This window comes from Marmota marmota, unplaced genomic scaffold (genome assembly GCF_001458135.2).
Source record: "Marmota marmota marmota unplaced genomic scaffold, marMar, whole genome shotgun sequence".
Taxonomy (NCBI): Eukaryota; Metazoa; Chordata; class Mammalia; order Rodentia; family Sciuridae; genus Marmota; species Marmota marmota.
The window spans coordinates 950,709-964,288 of record NW_026000240.1 but is presented as its reverse complement, the minus strand read 5'-3'; the positions used below and the strand labels follow the sequence as shown (position 1 = coordinate 964,288).

The following is a 13,580-nucleotide window of genomic DNA, read 5'->3' as shown; positions in this document are numbered from 1 at the left end:
CAATACTTTGAGAACTCTCTTTTCTTTCTTTCATAGTGGAAATCGACCCCAGGGGTGCTATCCCATGGAGCTGCATCCTAGCCCTTTTTATTTATTTTTGAGACAGGGTCTCACTAATTTGCCAAGACTGGCTTCAAACTTGTGATCATCCTGCTTCAGCCTCTTGAGTGACTGGGATTACAGGCGTGCACCACTGCACCTGGCCTGTGAGAACACTTTTATAGATTCATTTAAGTTGAGGTCATTACTCAAAGTAGCTTCCCCTCTAAGTGCTATATACTCTTTTCTGAGAGGATGTTATGCAGCCTGCCTCTAGGGTACTTGGATCATTTGGGCACCATCTTGAGGCCCTTGAAAGCCCTGGAATCTAGAAAATGCTCCATGTTCCAGTGTCCACAATTTGAATATGCCTTGAGGCTAGGATCTGTGGAGGGCCCACCTCAGGTTTGTCTCCTGGGCTAGGTTGTCATGCCCCACTTTGGGCCTGCTGACTCCTCAGGGAATTGCCCTTCTCCAGGATGTTAGTTACTATGAATACCATGCCAGTCATTCCCCAAAGTTGATCAGGCTGGCCGGCTCAGGACCTCTTCTCTTTCGCTCCCCCATCTGTCCCGACTTCCCTCAGGGATGTGTATCTCCTCTCTTCAGTGCCTTCTGGGGAGGGCCCTGACTCACCTCTCAGGAGCTGGGCTGCAGTGGGGGGGTGGGAGAAGCAGTCTGAAGGGATGCCATAGTTGGTTCTCAGCACCTCCAGAAGATCTTCTGTGTACCTAGAGAGACACCAGCTTATGTTTGGAACCACTGGGTCTAGAGAAGGATGTGTGACCTTCACAAGCAGCATGTAACCCTATTTACCTGATACTTCTCCTGCGCCCCTCCCCACAGGGGGTTTGTTCATTTCCCCCTCAAGGTCCTGTTTCTTGGAGAGGGGAACTGCCAATTAGCTACGTGCAGGTCTGGCTGCAATGCCCAAGGAGCCCACAATTCTTTTAACACCCAAGAGGGCAGCAACCCAAGAAGAAAGAGCAGGGTCCCAGAGAAAGGATGGATTCTTAGCACCAGGATGGGTCCCCTGTTGGTCAGGGCTCGGTGCAAGCTCCCACCTCTGAGATCTTTCTCTGCCCAGGTTGTGGGGGAAAGTCCCTGAAGTGGTCCCACAATTTCTCTGAGGACCCAGGGACAATCAGAGCATTTTAGTTCTTTATGCAGGGAATCAAAGGGCTCTGGGAGGGAGAGAGGGACAGGTCAGAGCAACAGGAAATACTGCTGATTAGCAGCTGGCTCCCCGCCCAGGGTCTGCCAGCTTCACTTACCTAGGGTCAAGTTTTATCTGAGTCCTGTCTGGCTCCATCATCCCTTTTCTCTTCCACTCTTCTGTAGTCACTGAAGGAGTGGAAGGACAGGCAGGGCCCACAGGTTGGGGGCACAGAGAGGGGTGACTCCTGCCTGGCACTGCGGTGCAGGCTTTCTCCAAGAACCAGGGTGGAGGGCAGGTGGAATCGGATCTTGCCTTCTGAGTCTCTCAGCTCCTAGTGCCAACCTCCTATCTAAGTCCACCCTGGAGGAATTTGATCCTCTAACTGGCTGAGTTCCTGGACTCCTCCCTATCCTTAGGTGTGGTCTCTCCTCCCTTCCTCAGACTGATGCCTTTAGCTACCTCTTGCTCACCTCCCAACCCCCATCCTACATCCTCCCTTAAAGAGCTTTTAGAACTGGCTGGTCCCAAGACAAAAGTCCTCCTGCCCAGGCCCAAGTTGGGGACAAAATCCTTACTCGTCCCTGAAAATCTCCTGGTCACCTGAAGATGGGAAACTTAGGGACAGAGCTCACTAAGCCAATAGCTGTGTCAGATGCTGTTGGCCTGGCATGGGAAGAGGAGGACTGTCTGGAAAAGTGTGAAGAAACCATAAAGATTTCTTCAGGCTAGGTCCCTGGCATTGTTGATGATGGGTTTATCCAGCCAAACAGCTGGACCTGAATATGCAGGCAAGGGTGGGGGGCTGCATTTAAACATAAGAAGTGGGGCTAGGGTTGTGGCTCAGTGGTAGAGCACTCATTTGGAATGTGTGAGGCACTGGGTTCGATCCTCAGCACCATATAAAATAAATAAATAAAATAAAGGTATTGTGTCCAACTACAACTAAAAAAAAACAACAACAACCATCAGAAGTGCAGCCTGGTGTTTCTAGTTCAAGGCCAGACTTGGCAACTTAGTGAGTCTCAAAATAAAAAGGGCTGGGGACATAGCTCAGTGATAGAGTGCCCTGGATTCAAACCACAGTACAGCAAGTTGCAAATTAAGATTTCTGAGCATTTCTGGCTTTGAAAAATGGCCAGATTATACGTTTATCAACTATTTTACTGATTGATGGTTTCTCTTCTTTCTCCAAATAGATTTAAATCCCTTTGAGACCAAACAATGTTATGCACCCACTAGGTTTCTGGCATGAAGCCTGACACATAATAAGTGCTCCTTGGATTTTAGTTGTATAATGGATACAATAATAACATTAGAACAGCAGCAGCCAATGTCTTCTGAGCATGCATGGCTTGCCCCATGCTGTGGGAAATGTAGCATGCGCCTTATCTAAACCTTACAACCACTCTTATAAAGTAAATGCTATCTCTAGTCCCATTTTACAGATAAGGAAGCTGAGGTCAAGAGAGGGGAAGAAACCAGGTTAGAGAGCCACAGGTGTGGAGACAGAGGTTCAGGGGAAGATTCTAGATCATGAGAAAATGGCCCATAAGGGGGTTAAATGAGTCCGTTGGGGGAGACAAATGCAACCACAGGAAGTAATTATGGACATGATACCAAGGAGACTTCCTACCCCTGTCCCAAACACCTCAAATTATCTCTTGAGGGTCAAGCAGAGTCTTCTAGTTTTACCCTCCTCCTGAAGTACAATGCTTGGGACAAGATAGGGTAGTGATTCAGGAGTCTCAGGGGCCCTGTCATCTCCTGAGGTGGAGGTAAGAGCAGGAAAAAGAAGACAAGGACACTGTTTGAAGAAGGTTAATGACCTCAGCCCCACCCTAACAAAGAACAAGCTGACTCAGCCTCCTCAAACCATTCCACAAGAATGTTCCCTGGGTCACTGATCTCTTAACTCAGTGAGAGGCCTTGAGTTTAAATGCCTGAACTTTAGATTTCCTTGGAGCAGATAACAGGGTACTGAGGACTTCCCCCAAACTTCCTCAAGTGTAGAAGGATCTCCTAAGGGAGGGAAGTGGGGTTAGAGAGCAGGAGGAGGCAGGAAGGGACAGTGGCTGACTGAGACTCAGTGCTGGCTGCCGGACCAGAGACACTTCAGGACAGACACTGGATGAGGAAGGCAGAAATGGCAGGGTGTCCGTTAGAGGAGGGCTTCAGCTCTGATGGGTGCTTCTGCCCTTCCCAAAGTCCCCAAGTGGCCATTATCCATACAAAGTGGCCCTCAGATTAGCCCAGGGTCGTGCCCTAACTCAAGGCCCATCCACATCTAAGATTTAGTGAGAGAAGACAAACTGAATGGGCCAATCAGGTTCTTCTCTTGCAGTTTTGACCTGCTAGCTGTCAAACACAGGCTTTCTCTGAAGAAGAGTCAACTAGAAAACAAAGCAAAACAACACAACAACAACAATAACAGAAACCCACCAGGATTTCTTCAGTGTTCTGCAGGGCTCCTCAATTACTTGATCTTTAAAGGCCATTTTCCCTCTTAAAATTTTTCTTATTGAGATATAATTCACTTCAAATAAAATTCACCATTTTAGTTATTTAAAAATGTACATTCCAGGGCTGGGGATGTGGCTCAAGCGGTATCGCGCTCGCCTGGCATGCGTGCGGCCCGGGTTCGATCCTCAGCACCACATACAAACAAAGATGTTGTGTCCGCCGAAAACTAAAAAATAAAACATTAAAAAATTCTCTCCCTCTCTTTTAAAAAAAAATGTACATTCCAATAGTTTTTAGTATATTCCCAATGTTGGGGTTGAGCTCAGTGTATGTGCAGCCCAGTGGCACAGCATTTACTTGCCTAACATGCATGAGGCCCTGGGCACACTGCAATAAATAAATAAATAAATAAATAAATTTGTGCAAGATTGTGCTATTATCAGTATTAATCCAATTGCTGAAGGTTTCCATCACCCTAAAAAGAAATCCCATATCTCCAACCCCCCACCCCCACTTGTCTCCCTGCAGCCACTAATCTGTTTTCTGTCTCTATGGATTTGGCTATTCTGGGCATTTCATATAAATGAAACTATACAGAACTTTTAAAGATCATGGTTATGAGTCAGGATTCTTAATCCAGAGACAATGACCTGTAGGGAATGGAGCCCAAAGGCATTATCAGGAAGAACTGCAATGAGATTGTCAACAACTTCAATGATATGAACCTCTTGGAGACCCTCTACCATGGCATCTACACCTAAGGTTTTGATCCATGGCATCTATATGTAAGGTTTTGAGAAGGCCTCTGCCAGGCAGCACTGAACAATTCTTCCTCATAGCAAGGGTACTGATGTGATTGCTCAGACCCAATTTGGAATCAGAAAAATGGCACATTTGCCAAATCATTTCTGTAACAGAGTGAGTTGAATCTGAAGGCCAACCAAGCCTTTGTCCTGACACCTGCTTAAGAGTTGGCTTAGCAGACACAGAAGGCGGTGGTGGCATTAGAAGATCACATGGATGCCCCCTGTCATCCTTGCATTGAGGGTACCAACATGTGTGCTGAGGTGCTGAAGCTGCAGATGGATGCCGCAGTCTGGCTGGGCACAAATGCCGCAGTCTGGCTGGGCACACAATCACGAGCCACCACACAGCTTGTAGATTCAAACAGCAACTCTTTATTCCCGAACTCACACCAGCCGTCTACAATCACGTTCTGGGGAAATCCACGTTCTCTGCCCAAATCCACCTCCACTGGGCTTCTATCTCCAAAATATACTGTCTGAATCCCGTGAGAACTCAAGGGGAACTCAGGCAGCAGGATACGCCCTATTCCCAGCAGGAATAATCTTAAACCTTAAACCTGGAACCTAAACCGGGAACGCCCTAACCCGCCTTGGTCCTTGAACAAGGTCACCTACATTCAATGTCACTGCAACATGGGGTACGCTGGCAAGGAAATTGTCATACCTACTTGGCTAATGGCTCCCAGCAGATGGATACTCCCTGCATCCTCGTGGGTACACTTGACCAAATGTTTGACATGCTTAACTGGAGATATTTGTCTCCCAAATACATCAAGATGTTTGTACTGGATGAAATTGAGGAAATGTTAAGCCATGGATTTAAGGACCAGATCTATGACATATTTCAAAAGCTTGACATCACTACCCAGGTGGTTTTCTTGTCAGTCACAATGCCCTATGATTGCTGAAGATAACCAGGAAGTTCAGGAGAAAACTCATTCATGTTCTTGTCAAGAAGGAAGGTTTGGCCCTGGGGATGTATCTGCCAATTCTATGTGGAATGAGAGAGAGGAAGCTGGACACACCATTTGACTAGCATGGAACCCTGACCATCTCCCAGGCAGCCATGGTCATCAACATTAAGAGAGAAATTGCATATGGGGCGTGGTGGCACGTACCTGTAATCCCAGCTGCTTGGGAGACTGAGGCAGGAGGATTGCAAGTTCAAAGCCAGCCTCAGCAACTTAGCGAAGCCCTAAGCAACTCTGTGAGATCCTGTCTCAAAATAAAATATAAAAAGGGCTGGGGATGTGTCTCAGTTGTCAAGTGCCTCTGGGTCAATCCCCAGTAACAATCCCCCCCCCCAAAAAAAAGGTAAAACTGAAGCCACAGAGTCCACTGTAGAAGACCTTTTGACTGCAAGGGTGTGGCTATTAACATGGTGACAGAAGACAGCAAGAGGACCCTTCAAGATATCAAGACCTTTCACAACACCTCTACCGAGGAGATGCCACTCAGTATTACTGTCCTCATCTGAGAGGGCTGTTACCTATTCCAGGTGAAGGTTCAATCCTGAAGGGCTAGGAGCAGATGGAGAAGGGGAGGGAGCCAAGGGATGGACACTTTTCATTTTTCCTTTGAATAAATGTCACTTTCTGAAGCTAAAGAAAAAGTGGAACTAATATAATATGGGCCTTTTGTGTCTGGCTACTTTCATTTAACAATGTTGCAAGGCTCATTCAAGTTGTTGTGTACAGCAATCCTTCAGTCCTTCTTATGGCTGAATAATATTCCCTTGGGTGAGTATACCATATATATTTTGTTTTGTCTATTCATTGACAGACATTTGTTTCCACTTTCTGGCTATTATGTAATGATACAAAGTGGCCCTCAGATTAGCCCAGGATCGTGTCCTGATTCAAGGCCCATCCACACCTAACACTTAGTGAGAGAAGACAAATTGAGTGGACCAATCAGGTTCTTCTCTTGCAGTTTTGACCTGCTAGCTGCTGCTATAGGATCATGTACAAGTGTTTGTGTGAACATATGGAATTGCTAGGTTTATATGGCAACTCTGTTTAACATTTTAAGAAATTAAGTGTCCAACAACAACTAAACCATTTTACATGCCCAGGAATAATGTGATATAGTTCAGTTTTCCCATATCCTTGTCAACACTTGCTGTTTTCCTTCTTAAATTTTACTTTATTATAAACCAGGTGCAGTGGCACACGCTTGTAATCCCAGCAGCTCAGGAGGCTGAGGCAGGAGGACTGCAAATTCAAAGCCAGCCTCAGAAACTGCAAGGCACTAAACAACTCAGTGAGACCCTTTCTCTAAGTAAAGTTCAAAAAAATAGGGCTGGGTATGAGGCTCAGTGGTCAAGTGCCCCTGAGTTAAATCCCTGGTATCAAAAAAATATATATTTTATTAAAGCCATCCTAGTGGGTATGAAGTGGTATCTCAAATTGTTTTAAATGCCTATTGGAATATCTTACCTATTTAAAATTGGGCTGTTTATCTTTTTATTTTTGAGTTGTAAGAATTCTTTGTATAATTTGAATTCCAGTCCCTTATCAGATACATGATTTGCAAATATTTTCTCCCTTTCCTTGGATTATCTTGTCATTTCTTAATGGGTCCTTTGAAACACATTGCTGACAAATCTAGAGGAGTAACCACAGAGGGCACACACCATGCATGCAGCTGTCTACAACACCCCTGTCTGAACTTCAAGAGAGAGTCTCCCATCTTGCAAGACCTATATAGAGAGAGTGGGTCACTTAGGCTCTGACACAGCATGCACTGTGTCAAAATTTGCAAATATTTTGCCAAAGAAACCACATGGAAACTAAGAACTCTGTTTGGAATTAAACTCAACACTAGATGCAAACCTATTTCCCTGGACGCATTTTCAAGAGAAAGGCTACTTACTAAGAAGGCCCTCACATAAAAGTAGAAGAAAGTTCCATCCCAAGAGATGCATAAATTCCCACATGAGAAAAAAAATAGCAACATAATTCCTCCAAAAGTAAATAACTCTAAAAACTGATTCCACATATATTGAAGTGGATGAAATTCTGGACAAAGAATTTAAAAGATTGATTGTTAAACTGATCAATGAGTTCAAAGGAGATACAAATAAACAGCTGAATGAACTAAGAAAGACAATGCAGGATATGAAAGAGCAATTTACTAATAAGATAGAGATTCTGAAAAAGAATCAAATAGAAATCTTGGAAATTAAAGCTCAATAAGTCAAATTTAAAAACAATAACAACACCTCAATTGAAAGCCTCAGCAACAGACCAGATCAAGCATAAGAAAGAGTATCAAGGCTTACAGACAAGGTGGACAAATTATCACATTTTGACAATTAATAATAATAATAATACTAAAAACAAGACACTGGGATCAGGATATACGAGATCCCTGAAACAACACTGAAAACCATTCAACATAAAGATTTAGAGGAGGGAGTAGATTAGAGGTGAATGGCAAAGAAAACCTATTCAGTAGCCAGGCAATGCTTGTAATCCCAGTTACTCAGGAGGCTGAGGTAGGAGGGTCACAAGTTTGAGGCCAACCTAAGCAATTTAGACAGATCTGTCTTAAAACAAATAGGGTTGGGGATGCAGTTCAGTAGTAGAGTACTTACTTAGCATGTGTGAAACCTTGTGTTCAATCTCCAGTACTACTAAAAACAAACAAACAAAACAACAACAAAAATAATTATATTCCATGAATTAATAGCAGAAAAATTCATTGGGAATGATATGGACATCCAGGTATTTGAAGCATTTAGAACCTCAAATAGTCATGACTAGAAAACAACTCTGTGACATATTAAACTGCCAAAAGTATAGAACAGAGAATATTAAAAGCTGCACGAGAGAAGCATCAAGTTACTATAATGGCAAACCCATCAGAATTACAGAAGATTTCTCCATAGAAATTCTAAAGGCCGGGAGGATATGGATTGAAGTATTTCAAGCCCTGAAAGAAAATGACTGCCTAACTAGATTGCTATGTACAGAAAAGCTATTCTTCAGAATCAGAGAAGAAATAAAGACTCTAAGACAAATAGGACTTTGTGGCACGTGTCTATAATCTCAGCAATTTGAGAGATTGAGGCAGGAGGTTTGCAAGTTCAAGGCCAACCCTGCAATTTTTAACGAGACCCTGTCTCAAAGTAAAAAGGGGCTGGGGATGTAGTTCAGTGGTAAAGTACCCCAGTAAACCTCAAACTCACAAAGAAACCTCTAAGATAAACATAAGCTAAAAGAGTTCATGGCCACTGAACCAGCATTTCAGAAAATGCTCAAAAGAATTCTACACCCAGATAAGGAAGCAAGAAAACATGACCACAAAAGCACAGAAAAGAATAAATCTCACTAGAACAGTAGATTAACAAATGAGAAGCCAGAAAGAATCAAACATTATTATCTCAGCAAACCATCAAACCTCTAAGATGAATAAAGGGGTGGGGAAAGAACACAGGTTATTCAAAACAACCAAAAGAACAATATAATGATAGGAACTAGTATATGTTTTTCAATAATAGTCTTGAATGTAAATGGTCTGAATTCAATTAAACAATGCAGACTAGCTGATTAGCTTTAAAAACAAGACCCAACTCTTTGTTGTCTGCAAGAGACTTGCTCCCCAAGCAAGGATTTATACAGATTGAAAATGAAATGATGGAGAATGATATTCTAATCAAATGGAATCCACAAGAAAACAGGAGTAGCTATGTTCATATCTGACAAAAGAGACTCCAAGCCCAAATCAGAACAAAGAAAGTCATTATATTGATAAAGGGTCTAATCCATCAAGAAGATATAAAAATTGCAAATATGTATGCACCAAATGTCAGAGTACCAAATTTTATAAGATAAACACTACTAGACACAAACGGAGAGATAAGGCCCAATACAGTAATAGTGGAAAATTTTAATAGCTCACTTTCAACAATAGATAGATCATCCAGGCAAACAAAACCCAACAACAACAACAACAAAAAAAATTAAAGTTAAATTATACTAGATCAAATGGACCTAATAGACATCTACAGAATATTCTATGTGACAACTGTAGAATGCATATTATTTTAATCAATACACAGAACTTTCTAAAAACTAAATCATATTTTAGGCCATAAAGCAAGTCTTAACAAAAAAAATCAAAATAACTTCTTGCATTTTATCAGAACATAAGAGAAAAAAATTAGAAATCAACAGCAAGACAAACTGCAGAAATTATACAAACTCATGGAGATTGAGCAATACACTTTTCAATGAGTAGTGGGTAATTGAAGAAATCAGAGGTTTAATTTAAAAATTCCTAGAATCACAAAGCTACCAGTGGGAAACAGAGAAAGTACATATAAGAAGGAAGTTTATAACTGTGAGTGGCTATGTCAGAAAAACAGAGATATTAAATAATAACATAATGATCCTGATGATGCATCCCAAGGCTTTAGAAAAACAAGAACAAACCAAATCCAAAATCAGTAGAAAGAAAGAAATAATAAAGGTCAGATCAGAAATAAATGAAATGGAGACTAAAAGAAAAAAGCAAAGAACTCTTGAAATAAAGAGTTGGTTCTTTGAAAAGATAACCAAAATAGAAAAACCCTGAGTCAAACTAACCAAAAGAAAACAAAGATCTGAATAAATAAAATGAAGATGAAAAAGGAGTTATTACAACAGATACCACTGAAATACAGATGATCATTAGGGAATATTTTGAAGAATTGTATACCAATAAGTTGGAAAATCTAGAAGAAATGGACAAATTTCTATACACCTATGTCCTACCAAAATGGAACCAAGAAGATATAAAAATCCAAATGGATCAATAACTAACAATGAGATTGAAGCAGTAATAAAATGTCTCTCAACAATGAAAAGTTCAGAACCAGATGAATTCACTGCTGAATTTTATCACTTTTAAAGAAGAAATAATACCAAATGTACCTCAAACTATTCCACAAAATAGAAGAAGGAACTCTTTCAAACTCACTCTATGAAGCCAGTATTACTTTGCTACCAAAACCTGATAAGAAGATTAAAAAGAAAAAGAATAAGAAAATGAAAATGATAGACCAATATCTTGGATGAATATAGATGCAAAAATCCTCAATAAAGTATTTGCAAATTGAATTCAAAATCACATCTTCTGAGGCACAACTTTATCTCCAGTGCTGTGGTCCTGCACATGCTAGTTAAGTGCTCCACTACTGAGCTACATCTACATCTTTGAGGCATAGATTTTTTTGTGGAGAGGGGGACGTGTACTGGTGATTGAACCCAGGGCCTTGTGCATGTGAAGCAAGCACTCTACCAACTGAGCTATATCCCCAGCCCTGAGGCATAGGTTTTAAAATTTTTTTTATGAAATCTAATCTGTCTATGTTTTTCTTTTGTAGCTATCCCTTTGTTGTCATATCCAAGAAATCACTTCAAAATCTAACGTCATGAAGCTTTGGCTGTATGTTTTCTTCTAAGAGTTTTAGTTTCATTGACGTAGGTCTTACACTTAGGTATTGCATCCATTTTAATTTTTGTATATCATGTGATTTAGTGATCCAAATTCATTATTTTGCATGTGGATATTCAGTTGTCCAACACTGTTGGTAAGACTTTTCTTTCCCCTCTTGAATGGTTCGCAAACTTTTTCTTTTTTCTGTACTGATGATTGAACTCAGAGGCGATCTACCACTGAACTATACCCCCAGCCCTTTTTACTTTTTATTTTGACACAGGGTCTTGGTAAGTTGCCCAGGCTGGTCTTGAACTTGAGATCCTTCTGCCTCGGTCTCTGGAGTCATTGGGATTACAGGTGTTCACCACCATGCCTGGAAGTGGTTGGCAATCTTTTTGAAAATAATTTATTTTTCTGGACTCTGAATTTATTCCATTGAGCGACATGTCTATCCTCATGCCAGTACCACAGTTCTTACCACTGTAGATTTGTAGTAAATTTTGAAATTAGAAAGTGTGAGTCCACCAACTTTGTTCTTCTTTTTCAAGTCTTTTGGGCTATTCAGAGTCATTTGTATTTACATATAAATTTTAGGATCAATTTCTCCATTGCTGAGTTGGAATATTGCATTGAATCTGTAGATCAGCCTGGGGAGGAGTACCATCTTTATACCACCTCTTCTAATTCATGAACTGGGAATATCTTTTTCTTAACTTAATTCTTTATTTTCTGTTAAGTGTTTTATAATTTTTTGTGTACAAGTCTCACACTTCCTTGGTTAAATTTATTCCTAAGTAGTTAATTCTTTTTCATTGCTATTGTAAATAGTATTGTTTTCTTAATTTCTTTTTTGTATTATTTCTAGTGTATAGAAATATAACTGAGTTTTGTGTTTGATTTTGAATCCTGCTGCTTTGCTGAACTCATTCATTAGTAGTTCTACTTTGTATGTGTGCATGTGTGTGTATTTAGGATTTTCTTTTACGTGTGTGTGTGTGTGTGTGTGTTTGTGTGTTAGTTACTGTGGATCAAATCAAACCTAGGGCCTTATGCATGGTAGGCAAGTACTCTACCGCTGAGCTATATCCCCAGCCATTTCTTATTTTGAGACATGGTCTTACTACATTGATTAAGCTGGCCTCCAACTTTTGATCCTCCTGTCTCAGCCTCCCAGGTAGCCTCCCAAGGTGTTACAGGAATTCACTGCTATAACTGTCTTAAGATTTTCTATATGCAAGTTTTTACCATCTGCTAATAAATAGTTTTGCTTCTTTTTTCTAAAGTAGATTCTTCTAAGTTTCTTTTTCTTTCCTAATTTCTATGGGTGTAACTTTTAATAAACACAATGTTTGATTTTTCATAAATGCCCTTTATTAGGTTGAGGAAGTTTCCTTTTATCTTCATTTTGTGTGTGTATGTGTGTTTCTTTTTTAATCATGGAAAGGGATTAAGATTTGTCAAATTTTCTGCATCAAATGATCATGTTGATGTTTTCCTTCACTATTTATGTAGTATCCTACATAACTGACATTATTCCAAGTTTTAGTATCTAATAACTAGTAGCATGACTGACCAGGACACTATTGAACCACAACACAAAGAAAAGACCACGAACTCCAATTTTATATCAAATTAAAGCAAGCTTATATTGTGTTCACAGAGAGGGCTGGCCAGCAACTGTCTCACCCAGTGATTGTCTCACCCAAAACCAGGCTAGAGAATAGACCCCAGCTCTGTAGGAAAAAAGTTTCATAGCACAAAAAGTTACATAGTGGGAGGGATCTTGGGAACTCAACAGGATTCTGGCAAGCATAATACAAAGGCAAATAGCAGGTTAATGATCTACATGGCTTAATATTTCAAGGTTGGGAGTAGATTGAGATTCTAACATCAGAATTTATGAGGTGCTGTTGAGGTTTTAGGGAGGGTTGTTATCTGGTCAAAGAAAGCCAGGCATGGGTGAGTTTGGAATTGAACAAGATTAGCCATCAGAGTATGGTCAGGCCAGATAAATATCTTACTAAAATAGAAATAAACTTTTTATAACTTTCTATCTTAGGATAGAATTAGGTTGGTTTTATCATTCCCCTATTGTCTTATGTGTCCCTTTCAAATCTTTGATAGAATGGAGAAAGGTTGCTGAAGGAATTTAAATCACTCTGGGGATAGTCTCCAACTTTCCAGACCCACTCAAAACTGGCCTCCTTGATCTGACCTGACTTGATTTACCTTTCTATACTGACTGTCTACCTCTGGCTTCATTTCCCCCTTTTTAATTATAGGAACTTTTTACTGCTGTAAGAAAAAGGGATGATGCTCGTTATGGCTGCTTTGGAGCTGAGAGGGGGTGATGTGAGGTGGGCAAACACCTTAGGAGTTCCCTTTTAGAAGTCAGGTCAGATTGAAGTCTGGTTAGGGAAGAACAGGTTGTAAAGTCATCTGAGGAGGGGTGCTTCTATGAGAGAGAAACAAAAAGACATGAGTACAAAATAAATATTGTAGCATCTGGAACATGTCAATATTTATCATGAAAATAATATAAATTAATAATTTTTCATTAGGAGATGTGAGGGCTGAGAAGTTGACCCCAAAATGAGGCCAGAGTGGACAAGGCCTTCATTTGGGAATGTAAATCTTTAACATCCCCAGAATTTTTTTTTTTTAAAGAGAGAGTGAGGGGGGGGAGAGAG

The 13,580-nt window shown here is 40.7% G+C and overlaps 1 pseudogene; it reads left to right on the top strand.

Moving 5' to 3' along the window:
* The first annotated feature begins 4,269 nt into the window (after window positions 1-4,269).
* On the top strand, window positions 4,270-13,241 carry LOC107143527 (annotated as a pseudogene).
* The last annotated feature ends 339 nt before the right edge of the window (window positions 13,242-13,580 follow it).